We start from the raw sequence: 13,003 nt of genomic DNA, 5'->3' as shown, positions 1-13,003 counted from the left end.
CTTCACTGCCCTTCATCCTCAAACGTATTGGACTCGCATCATATCACGTCTTCTCAAAGCTTCAGTGTCCCCCACATTCCTTCGACTCACAGGATGGCTTCACTGCTCTTCTCCCTCACATGTATTGGTCTCACATCGCATCCCCTCACATTCCTTCCACTCACAGGATGCTCTCACTGCTCTCCACCCTCAAATGCATTGGACTCGCACCGTATCACATCCCTTCAAAGATTCAGTGTCCCTCACATTCCTTCGACCCACAGGATGGCTTCACTGCTCTTCTCCCTCATATGTATTGGTCTCACATCACATCCCCTGGAAGCTTCGGTGCCCCTCATGTTCCTTCGACTCGCAAGATGGCTTCACTGCCCTTCATCCTCAAACGTATTGGACTCGCATCATATCACGTCTTCTCAAAGCTTCAGTGTCCCCCACATTCCTTCGACTCACAGGATGGCTTCACTGCTCTTCTCCCTCACATGTATTGGTCTCACATCGCATCCCCTCACATTCCTTCCACTCACAGGATGCTCTCACTGCTCTCCACCCTCAAATGCATTGGACTCGCACCGTATCACATCCCTTCAAAGATTCAGTGTCCCTCACATTCCTTCAACTCACAGAATGGCCTCACTGCCATTCACCCTCAAATGTATTGGACTCGCATCATATCACATCCTCTCAAAGCTTCAGTGTCTCTCACATTCCTTCGACTGTTGGAATCACTGCTCATCACCCCTACAGTGAACCCTCGTTAATATGACCCCCGATAATCTGACATACGCGCTTTACGACCATACTCCTGGGGAACAATGCAGTGAAACATCTGCAATCCCCCCCGTTAATATGACAATTCCGCATTATGACCAAATTTTTCGGGAACGACCATGGTCATAATAAAGAGGGTTCACTGTACATGTATTGGTCTCACATCGCATTCCCTGGAAACTTCGGTGCCCCTCATGTTCCTTCGACTCACAGGATGGCCTCACTGCCCTTCATCCTCAACTGTATTGGACTCGCATCATATCACGACCCCTCAAAGCTTCAGTGTCCCTCACATTCGTTCGACTCACAGGATGGCTTCAGTGCTCTTCTCCCTCACATGTATTGGTCTCACATCGCATCCCCTCACATTCCTTCCACTCACAGGATGCCCTCACTGCTCTTCACCATCAAATGCATTGGACTTGCACCATATCACATCCCTTCAAAGATTCAGCGTCCCTCACATTCCTTAAACTCACAGAATGGCTCACTGCCATTCACCCTCAAATGTATTGGAGTCGCATTACATCACATCGCCTCAAATCTTCAGTGTCTCTCACATTCCTTCGACTGTTGGCATCACTACTCATTATCCTCACATGTATTGGTCTCACATCGCATTGCCTGAAAGCTTCGGTGCTCCTAACATTCCTTCGACTCACAGGGTGGCATCACTGCTCTTCAACCTGGTATGAGACTCGCATCATATCATATCCCCTCAAAGCCTCAGTGCCCCTCACATTCCTTCGACTCACAGGATGGCTTCAATGCTATACTCTTTCATATGTATTAGTCTCACATCACATCCGCTCACATTCCTTCCACTCACAGAATTATCCACTGCTCGTCACCCTCAAATGTATTGGACTCGCATCATATCACATCCTCTCAAAGCTTCAGTGTCTCTCACATTCCTTCGACTGTTGGAATCACTGCTCATCACCCCTACAGTGAACCCTCGTTAATAGGACCCCCGATAATCTGACATACGCGCTTTACGACCATACTCCTGGGGAACAATGCAGTGAAACATCTGCAATCCCCCCCGTTAATATGACAATTCCGCATTATGACCAAATTTTTCGGGAACAACCATGGTCATAATAAAGAGGGTTCACTGTACATGTATTGGTCTCACATCGCATTCCCTGGAAACTTCGGTGCCCCTCATGTTCCTTCGACTCACAGGATGGCCTCACTGCCCTTCATCCTCAACTGTATTGGACTCGCATCATATCACGACCCCTCCAAGCTTCAGTGTCCCTAACATTCGTTCGACTCACAGGATGGCTTCAGTGCTCTTCTCCCTCACATGTATTGGTCTCACATCGCATCCCCTCACATTCCTTCCACTCACAGGATGCCCTCACTACTCTTCACCATCAAATGCATTGGACTTGCACCATATCACATCCCTTCAAAGATTCAGCGTCCCTCACATTCCTTAAACTCATAGAATGGCTCACTGCCATTCACCCTCAAATGTATTGGAGTCGCATTACATCATATCGCCTCAAATCTTCAGTGTCTCTCACATTCCTTCGACTGTTGGCATCACTACTCATTATCCTCACATGTATTGGTCTCACATCGCATTGCCTGAAAGCTTCGGTGCTCCTAACATTCCTTCGACTCACAGGGTGGCATCACTCCTCTTCAACCTGGTATGAAACTCGCATCATATCATATCCCCTCAAAGCCTCAGTGCCCCTCACATTCCTGCGACTGTTAGCATCACTGCTCGTGACCCTCACATGTATTGGTCTCATCAAATTTCCTCAAAGCTTCAGTGTCCCTCACATTCCTTCGACTCACAGGATGACCTCACTGCTCGTCACCCTCACATGTATTGGTCTCACATCGCATCCCCTGTAAGCTTCAGTGCCCCTAACATTCCTTGGACTCACAGGGTGGCTTCACTGCTCTACTCCCTCACATGTATTTGTCTCACATCACATCCCCTGACATACCTTCCACTCACAATTGACCCATTGTTCGTCATCGTCACATGTACTGGACTCTCATCATATCACATCCCCAAAAAGCTTCAGTGTCCCTCACCTTCCTTCGACTCACAGGATGGCTGCACTGCTCTTCATTCTCAAATGTATTGGACTCACATCATATCACATCCCTTTAAAGCCTCGGTACCCCTCACATTCCTTCAACTCACAGAATGGCCTCACTGCTCTTCACCCTCAAATGCATTGGGCTCCCATCATATCACATCCCCTAAAAGCTTCAGTGTCCCTCACATTCCTTCCAGTCACAGGATTACCCACTGCTCGTCATCCTCACATGTATTGGAGTCGCATCATATCACATCCCCTCAAAGCTTCAGTGCCCATCGCATTCCTTCGACTCATAGGATGGCCTCACTGCTTTTCACCCTCAAAGGCATGGGACTCGCATCAAAGGTTCGGTGTCCCTCACATTCGTTCGACTGTTGGCACCACTGCTCTTCACCCTCACATGTATTGGTCTCACATAAAATTCCCTCAAAGCTTCAGCGTCCCTCACATTCCTTCGACTCACAGGATGGCTTCAATGCTCTTCTCCCTCACATGTATTGGTGTCACATCACATCCCCTCACATTCCTTCCACTCACAAGATGGCCCACTGCTCGTAACCGTCACATGTATTGGTCTCACATCACATCCCCTCAAAGCTTCAGTGCCCCTCACTTTCCTTCTCCTCACACGATGGCCTCACTGTACATCACCCTCACATGTATTAGACTCGCATCATATCACATCCCTTGAAAGCTTCGGTGCCCCTCACATTCCTTCGACTCATAGGATAGCCTCACTGCTCTTCACCCTCAAATGTATTGGACTCACATCATATCACATCCCCTCAAAGCTTCCGTGTCCTTCACATTCCTTCGACTCACAGGATGGCTTCAATGCTATACTCTTTCATATGTATTAGTCTCACATCACATCCGCTCACATTCCTTCCACTCACAGAATTATCCACTGCTCGTCACCCTCAAATGTATTGGACTCGCATCATATCACATCGCCTCAAATCTTCAGTGTCTCTCACATTCCTTCGACTGTTGGCATCACTGCTCATCACCCTCACATGTATTGGTCTCACATCGCATCGCCTGAAAGCTTCGGTGCTCCTAACATTCCTTCGACTCACAGGGTGGCCTCACTGCTCTTCAATCCGGTATGAGACGCGCATCATATCATATCCCCTCAAAGCCTCAGTGCCCCTCACATTCCTGCGACTGTTGCCATCACTGCTCGTGACTCTCACATGTATTGGTCTCATCAAATTCCTTCAAAGCTTCACTGTCCCTCACATTCCTTCGACTCGCAGGATGACCTCACTGCTCGTGACCCTCACATGTATTGGTCTCACATCGCATCCCCTCAAAGCTTCAGTGCCCCTAACGTTTCTTCCACTCACAGGATGACCCACTGCTCGTCACCCTCACATGTATTGGTCTGACATTGCATCCCCTCAAAGCTTCAGCGCCCCGGACATTCCTTCGACTGACAGGATTGCCTTACCGCTCTTCACCCTCAAAGGTATGGGACTCGCATCATATCACATCCCCTCGAAGGTTCGGTGTTCCTCACATTCCTTCAACTGTTGGCATCACTGCTCGTCACCCTCACATGTATTGGTCTCACATCACATCCCCTCACATTCCTTCCACTCACAGGATGGCCCACTGCTCGTAACCGTCACATGTATTGGTCTCGCATCACATCCCCTCAAAGCTTCAGTGCCCCTAACATTCCTTCGACTCACAGGATGGTCTCACTTTTCCTCACCCTCAGATCTATTGGACTCGTATCATATTACATTCCCTCAAAGCTTCGGTGTCCCTCACATTCCTTCTACTCACAGGATGGCTTCTGTTAGCAGAGGGCGTTATATCTGTTAGAAGAGAGCGACAACTACTGTGGGCGTGCGTGCACTTTGTCGCGTGCCTCCGTTCTTAGCTGACTTTGCGCTGCCCACCCGCACAGTAAACCTGTCTTATTCGCTGGCATTGCCTGGTTTTTGCGTTCCTTCCTACAGGTTATGATACAGGCTGCGCTCTTCACCACTAGTTGCCTCCGTCTCGTTTGCTGGGTCAAGCCATGGGAGACTCCAGTAAGTTCACAGTGGCGAAGCTGTCGGATGGCAACTACCAGGCGTGGAAGTTTAAAATGAAAATGCTGCTGATCAGAGAAGACACCTGGACATACATTGCAGATGCTGCACCCGAAAATCCTCCCAGTTCGTGGGTTGCTGGAGATCGTAAAGCCCAAAGTACCATCTGTCTCAGCATCGACGATAGCCAAATAGTGCATGTTTGCAACTGTTCGACGGCAAAGCAGATGTGGGACGAGCTCCGGAAGGTACACGAGAGGGCGAATCTCAGCAACAAGCTATACCTGCTAAGGAAACTGTACCAATCCAAACTGGACAAGGACGAAGATATGCAAGGGTACGTCAGGCGCACATTGGAATTGGTGGAGCGATTATATTCATGATAATATTTAATAATTGATATAATAGATAATAATATGTGATAATATTTGGCTCGTTCCCTGTGAGTTCTGTCTATCTTTATCCGGCTACAGTTGCCGAGATTGAGGGGATATTGTGCGGATTAGATAATTCGCTGGCTGCTGGCGTCGACGACCTTAAAGTAAAGCCAATAAAGCACATATTGCCACTTATTAGTGACAAGCTCTGCTACTTGTGTAATAATATTTTAGAAACTGGTACCTTCCCTGACGCATTAAAAATAGCCAAAGTTACACTAATTTGCAAAGGAGGAGATGGAAATGACCTCAATAACTACCGCCCAATATCCGTTTTGCCACTCTTTTCAAAAGTGGTGGAGAGAATAATAAATGACAGACTCACCAGATTCGTTTTGAAACATAACATAATAACAAACGCACAATATGGATTTCAGAAAGGGAAATCCACTGAAACCGCATTAATGACAATCAGAGACCAGATTGTGGAAAATATAGAAGATAAGCGGTATACTGTAGGCATATTCCTAGACCTAAGAAAGGCGTTTGACTCGATACAGCATGATATTTTACTGCGAAAATGTTATTCCTATGGTTTACGCGGGAAGATTCACGAATTAATAAAAAGCTATCTGTCTGAGCGCTTCCAATACGTCAAGCTTCATGGTTATGAATCTAATAAGCTTTTAATAAAGTACGGGGTACCCCAGGGATCCATTCTGGGTCCACTCTTATTCCTTCTTTACATCAATGACATCGTCTCCATTCCTAACACACCAGATATAATTTTGTATGCCGACGATACTGACATCTTTTTTTCCCACCATAGCCTGTCACACCTTGCCACGTTGATAAACAGCTATCTAGAACACCTTTCCAGATGGCTAGCAGCAAATCGATTAAGGGCAAATGTCAGCAAGGCGAAATTCATAATATTTCGATCTATCAACAAGGTCTCAGACCCGACGTTCTCGCTAAGCATTAATGCGATTCCCTTAGAACAGGTTTCTGAGATAAAATTCCTCGGCGTATGGTTTCACGAGAATTTATTATGGAATACGCATGTTGATCACCTTACAAAACAACTATCCAAGGTAATCGGTGCTATCAGTCGCATTAGAAGAGCACTGCCAAGGTGGCTCATGAGCAATATTTATTACGCACTTGTCCATTCCAAACTCTCCTACTGCCTGTTAGTATGGGGCAACACATCAGCAAATAACCTAGGCAAATTACACATTCTCCAGAGAAGAGCAATACGTTTTCTAACAAATGCCGACTTCTTTACTCCTTCTCCAGACCTCTTTTCCGACGCTCACATTCTTACTGTTAAACAAATGTTCATTTTAAAACTCGGAATTCATATTCATAAAGAAGTTAAGGAAAATCGCATAAACCTTACAACTAAAACCACGACGTATGGGCTAAGGCACTTCAGGAATTACACAACGCCATGTGTGCGAACCAACTACGGGTATCAATCCATGGCCTATCTAGTGCCTCAATTTTTAAACAAATTTGCAAATTTTGTAAAGCCTGAGTACACACAGGCACAGTTCAGAGGACTCTTCCGCTCATATTTAGATGTCAATTATAACATTAAGCTATTTTAAAATGGTAAACCTTAGTATGGTTGCGTGTGCCTTTGGCTAAAGGACACTTTGCACAGCGCTGTATTTCTTTTTTCTCTTTTGTGTGTACCATCTAGGTGAGAGATGAACATCCACGAACAGTGGAGTACTTGTACTGTACATGTAAAAAATGTTATCGATGTTACTACTGCATAATCACGTTGCAATAGACACTGTAATGGCGCACAGATATCCGCCGACTGTTTATGTTTGTCTGTATGCATTCCTGTTTGTCGGTCCAGGTACCTCGTCAGGCTCCGCCTTTTGTACCTGGACCTCATTTCTGTATTTTTGGAAATGAAATAAATAGAAATAGAAATAGATTAAGGGGCATCGGGCAGGAAACGACAGATTTTCAAGTGGCTGCCCTCCTTCTAAGCGGCCTTCAAGAGACCTATGAGACGCTCGTCACAGCCCTTGATGCGCGCCCAGATGACGACCTTACTCTGGAATATGTTAAAGGGAAGCTCGTGGATGAATTTAAACGGAAGCAGGAGTCGGCAGGTTCGACACACGACTCGGAAGCAGCGCTTCAAGCTCATGGCCAGCGGAGTTCTAAGACAGCGGCTTCGACAAGAGAGTGCTATTACTGCAAGAAGCTTGGTCACTTCAGGAAGGACTGCCCTGCCTGGAAGGCGCACGGGAAACGTCCGCAGAAACAGCGGAACAGACAACGGGCTAGGACAGCGATGTCTCAGCATTCATCGTCGTCTGAAGTTTCTTTCTTGCTGACGAGAGATTCTCCGTCGAAGAACTGGGACTGGTACGTGGACTCCAGCGCCACAAGTCACATGTGTAACGATCGGAACTTCTTCACTGAGAACTACAGGGACAGGACAGAAGTTGTCACCGTGGCAAACGGGCAATAGGTATCTTCCCAGGGAGTTGGTGACGGCATCTTGCACTGTAGAGTATCCCCATCAGCAGTGAAGAAGGTTCGTGTAAGAAATGTACTCTACGTACCCTCCTTGGACAGCAACCTTCTATCTGTTAAGAAGTTAACGGAGCTCGGCAACGTGGTGTCGTTTTGCGGAGAAGAGTGCACCGTCACAAAGGGCAAGGTTGTCATTGCTACAGGGAAGATTAACCGTGACCTGTACCGTCTCTCGACAGCTGGAAAAGAGATGGCGAACCTCACGCAATCGTCGGACCACCGGAATTGTATCCATGTGTGGCATCACCGATTAGGGCACCGGGATGCTGATGCGGTGAAGCTTTTGCATACGGATAGTCTGGCGGATGGAATCGATGTCAAAGCCTGCAACCATGTTCTCAAATGCACTAGTTGCAAAAAAGGAAAAATGAAAAAAGCATCATTTCTAAAAGCGAGCTCTTCTCGAGCTCAAGCAGTTCTGGACTTAGTGCACACTGACGTCTGCGGGCCTATGAAGGTTCTTACACCAAGTCGGAACCGGTACATTTCTTACACTCATCGACGACTTCTCCAGATACACCATTCTCTACCTCCTGAAGTCGAAGGACGAAGTTGCCTCGAAACTTGAAGAGTACCTGGCGTTCGTGAAGAACAAATTTGGAACCCGAAGGTCCTACGTGCGGACAACGGAACCGAATATACTGGCGGCAGAACACGGCAGGTTCTGCGTTGCCGTGGTGTAGAGTTACAGACCACTGTCCCGTATAGTCCCGAGCAGAACGGCGTAGCTGAACAAAAGAACAGAACTTTGTGCGAGAGCGCACGAAGTATGCTCTTTGGGGCGGACTTGCAAGAGACGTACTGGGGTGAAGCCGTCCTGACCGCTTGTTACCTTGAGAACCGTCTTCCTTGTAAGGCCGTCGACAAGACTCCGTATGAGTTGTGGCACGAAACAAAACCCAATCTAGAGCACCTGCGAATGTTTGGAAGTCGAGCATTTGTGCATGTCCCAAAAGAGAAGCGCGGAAAGTGGGATTGTCGTGCTGTCGAGGGCACTCTACTTGGGTATGGGCGAGCTCAGAAGGGATACAGGATCTTGCTCAAGGGCTCTCACAAGGTAACAGTGACTCGAAGTGTGGTCATTGACGAGAGCCCAGTCATGGAGAAGTTCTGTTCCGAGTCGTTACTGAGCAGGTCAGCGCGTCCTCGCCCCGTGGAATACCCAGGTGACCGTACGAAGTATGGCCCGAATACGCCTCGGAGAGGAAGCGTTTCTGGACAAAGCGAGATTGAATTGGAGTCGTGTTCGGGCTCACCTGAGACGCAAGACGGAGCACACCATATGTCTCTCCCACGGGGGATGAGACCGCCACAGAAGCGCCTGGACCTCGACGATCAGCAAGGAGCAACAAAGGCGTCCCTCCAAGTCGCCTCACATATGTTGCTCAAGCGACAGTTCCTGCAGACCCGGCGAGCTGGAGGGAGGTGCAGATGTTGCCTCCTGTTGAAAGGACCAAGTGGATTGACGCCGCTCATGAGGAAATCGCGTCACTCCACCAGCTGAACACATGGGTCCTTGTGGAGTTACCCCCAGGAAAACGACCTTTCGGCTGCAAATGGATTTTCAAGACTAAGCGGGATAAGGACGGTAACGTTGAGAGGTACAAGGCGAGGCTTGTTGCCCAAGGGTACTCGCAGAAGTATGGGGAGGATTATGACGCTACATTTGCCCCCGTTGCGAAGCTGACTACTCTGCGAGTACTCCTTACAATATCTGCGGCACAGAAACTAAAGGTACGCCATTTTGACGTAAAGACAGCCTTCCTGAACGGTGACATTAACGAAGATATAGATATGAAACAGCCAGAAGGATTTGTTGCCAAAGGGGAAGAACACCTCGGTTGCAAACTGCAGAAGTCTCTTTATGGGCTGAAGCAAGCCGCGAGAGCATGGAACGTAAAGGCAAATGACGTGCTCCTGCAGGAAGGGTTCAGCCGCAGTGAAGCAGACCCCTGTTTATACTCGAGAACAATAGGTGGCGGTCGCATGTATATTCTACTGTACGTAGATGACATGTTGATCTGTCACGAAGACGACCTAGTCATTACCAACGTTTGGAGAAGCTTGAATCGGCATTTCGTGCTGAAGGACCTCGGTTACGTCAGCCGCTATCTTGGAATTGAGGTCGAAAGACGGCAAGATAATTGTTTCTTTATTCACCAGAGAAGCAAGATAAACGCTTTGGTGGAAAAGTACAGTCTGGTCGACGCTAAGACAAGGCGCACTCCAATGGACGTGGAGTATGCTAACTGGGGATGAGGACTTGCTCTCCAGCAATAAACAATATCGGCAGGCTGTAGGAGAGCTTCTGTACCTTAGTACGACCACCCGTCCGGATATTTCATGCGCAATTGCGGTCCTGTGCCGCCGCATCAGTAAACCGCGGCAGCGAGACTGGGATGCCGTCAAGAAGTTGTTGCGGTACCTCAATCATACTCGAGACCTCAAGCTGAAGCTTACAGCAGACCCAGGCATGCAGCTAGTGTGCTACGTAGACGCGGATTGGGCTGGAGACTTGTCGGATCGTAAATCGACCAGTGGATACCTGATACAATTCGGAGGCAGCCCCATCTCCTGGTCAACGAGGAAGCACCTTTCCGTTGCTCTGTCTTCTACTGAAGCAGAGTACGTCGCGGCAGCGTACGCTTCACAAGAAGTCCTTTGGCTACAACACCTTTTGCCAAGTTTTGGTCACCGTCTGGCTGAGCCCACTCGCATGCTTGAAGACAATCAAGGCTACATCAAGCTTGCGCTTGGAGAAGGTCTGAGCGCGAGAACGAAACACATCGACGTTCGCCACCACCACCTCAGAGACTTGGTGCAACGCGGACACGTTGAGTTCGAATATTGTCAAACGGGCGAGATGGTTGCCGACGCGTTGACGAAGCCCCTTCCACGACAGCACTTCGAGACCACCAGAGAGCGCATGGGCCTTATTAAGCCCTAGTTGTCGAGGGGGGGGGGGTGTTAGCAGAGGGCGTTATATCTGTTAGAAGAGAGCGACAACTACAGTGGGCGTGCGTGCACTTTGTCGCGTGCCTCAGTTCTTAGCTGACTTTGCGCTGCCCACAGTAAACCTGTCTTGTTCGCTGGCATTGCCTGGTCTTTGCTTTCCTTCCTACAGCTTCACTGCTCTTCTCCCTCAAATTGGACTTTCATGATATCCCCTCACATTCCTTCTACTCACAGGATGGCCCACTGCTTGTCAACCTCACATGTATTGGTCTCACATCACATCCTCTCAAAGCATCAGTGCCCTTCACACTCCTCCTACTCACAGGATGGCCTCACTGCGCCTCACCCTCAAATCTATTGAATGAATGAGTGAACGAATGAATGAAATTTATTTTATTATTTTGCGAGCTATGATTAACGCAGTCAAAGGCCTTTGTAAGGTCTAAGAAGATACCTAAAGTAAGCTTGCGATTTTCCATATTTTTAAGTATACATTCTTTTTGACATAACAATGCATGTTCTGTAGATAAACCTTTCCGAAAGCCAAACTGTTCCCTAGCAATCAGCTTATACTTGTCAGCAAATTTTCATAATCTAACGTGTATTATTGATTCTAGAATTTTAGAGAAAACAGGACTCACATCATATCACATCCCCGCGTCTGTGTCCCTCACATTCCTTCGACTGTTGCCATCACTGTTCGTCAGCCTCACATGTATTGGTCAACACTGAATTCCCTGGAAGCTTCGGTGCCCCTCATGTTCCTTCGACTCACAGGATGGCCTCACTGCCCTTCATCCTCAACTGTATTGGACTCGCATCATATCACGACCCCTCAAAGCTTCAGTGTCCCTCACATTCGTTCGACTCACAGGATGGCTTCAGTGCTCTTCTCCCTCACATGTATTGGTCTCGCTTCACATCCCCTCAAAGCTTCAGTGCCCCTTGCATTCCTTCGACCCACAGAATAGCCTCACTGCTCGTCACCCTCACATGTATTGGTCTCACATCACATCCCCTCAAAGCTTCAGTGCCCCTCACATTCCTTCGACCCACAGGATGGCTTCACTGCTCTTCTCCCTCACATGTATTAGACTCGCACCATATCACATCCCCTCGAAGTCGCATTGCCCCTCACATTCATTTGATTCACAGGATAGCCTCACTGCTCGTCACACTTACATGTATTGGCCTCACGTCACATCCCCTCACATTCCTTCGACTCACAGGATGGCCTCACTGCTCGTCACCCTCAATGTATTGGACTAGCATTATATCACAAACCCTCAAAGCTTCAGTGCCCGTCACATTCCTTCGACTCACAGGATGACCTCACTGCTCGTAACCCTCACATGTATTGGTCTCACATGGCATCCCCTCACAGCTTCAGTGTCCCTCACATTCCTTCGACTGTTGGCATCAATGCTCTTTCCCCTCAAATGTATGGACTTGCATCATATCCCCTCACATTCCTTCGACTCACAGGATGGACTGACTGCTTGTCATCCTCACATGTATTGTTGTCACATCATATCCCTCCAAAGCTTCAGTGGCCTTCACATTACTTCTACTCGCAGGATGGCTTCACTGCTCGTTGCCCTCAATGTATTGGTCTCAGATCACATCCCCTCAAAGCTCCAGTGCCCCTCACATTCCTTCGACTGACAAGTTGGCATCACTTACCGTCACCCTCGTGTTTATTTGTTTCACATCACATCCCCTCAAAGCTTCAGTGCCCCTCATATTCCTTCGGCTCACAGGATGGCTTCACTGCTCGTCACCCTCAGATGTATTGGGCTCACATCACATCCCTTCAAAGCTTCGGTGCCCTTCACGTTCTTTCGACTCACAGGATGGCCTCACTGATCGTAACTGTTACACGCATCGCTCTCACATCATATTCCCTCAAAACTTCAGTGCCTTTCACAATCCTTCGACACACAGGATGGCACCATTGCTCTTCAGCCTCAAATGTACATATTAGATTCGCATCATATCACATCCCGCTCAAAGCTCCAGTGCCCCTCACATTCCTTCGACTGACAAGTTGGCATCACTTATCGTCACCCTCGTGTGTATTTGTTTCACATCACATCCCCTCAAAGCTTCAGTGCCCCTCATATTCCTTCGGCTCACAGGATGGCTTCACTGCTCGTCACCCTCAGATGTATTGGGCTCACATCACATCCCTTCAAAGCTTCGGTGCCCTTCACGTTCTTTC

The 13,003-nt window shown here is 48.2% G+C and overlaps 1 protein-coding gene across 1 annotated transcript in view; it reads right to left on the bottom strand.

The window, feature by feature from the left end:
* The window catches only part of LOC135377727 (uncharacterized), a 36,403-nt gene that overhangs the window by 6,558 nt on the left and 16,842 nt on the right, over positions 1 to 13,003 (bottom strand). The gene's annotated exons all lie outside the window — the stretch shown is intronic.

The sequence above is a fragment of the Ornithodoros turicata genome, chromosome 1 (genome assembly GCF_037126465.1).
Source record: "Ornithodoros turicata isolate Travis chromosome 1, ASM3712646v1, whole genome shotgun sequence".
Taxonomy (NCBI): domain Eukaryota; kingdom Metazoa; phylum Arthropoda; class Arachnida; order Ixodida; family Argasidae; genus Ornithodoros; species Ornithodoros turicata.
Note: the sequence above shows the minus strand (reverse complement) of the source record. Positions and strands in the feature narration are given on the sequence as shown.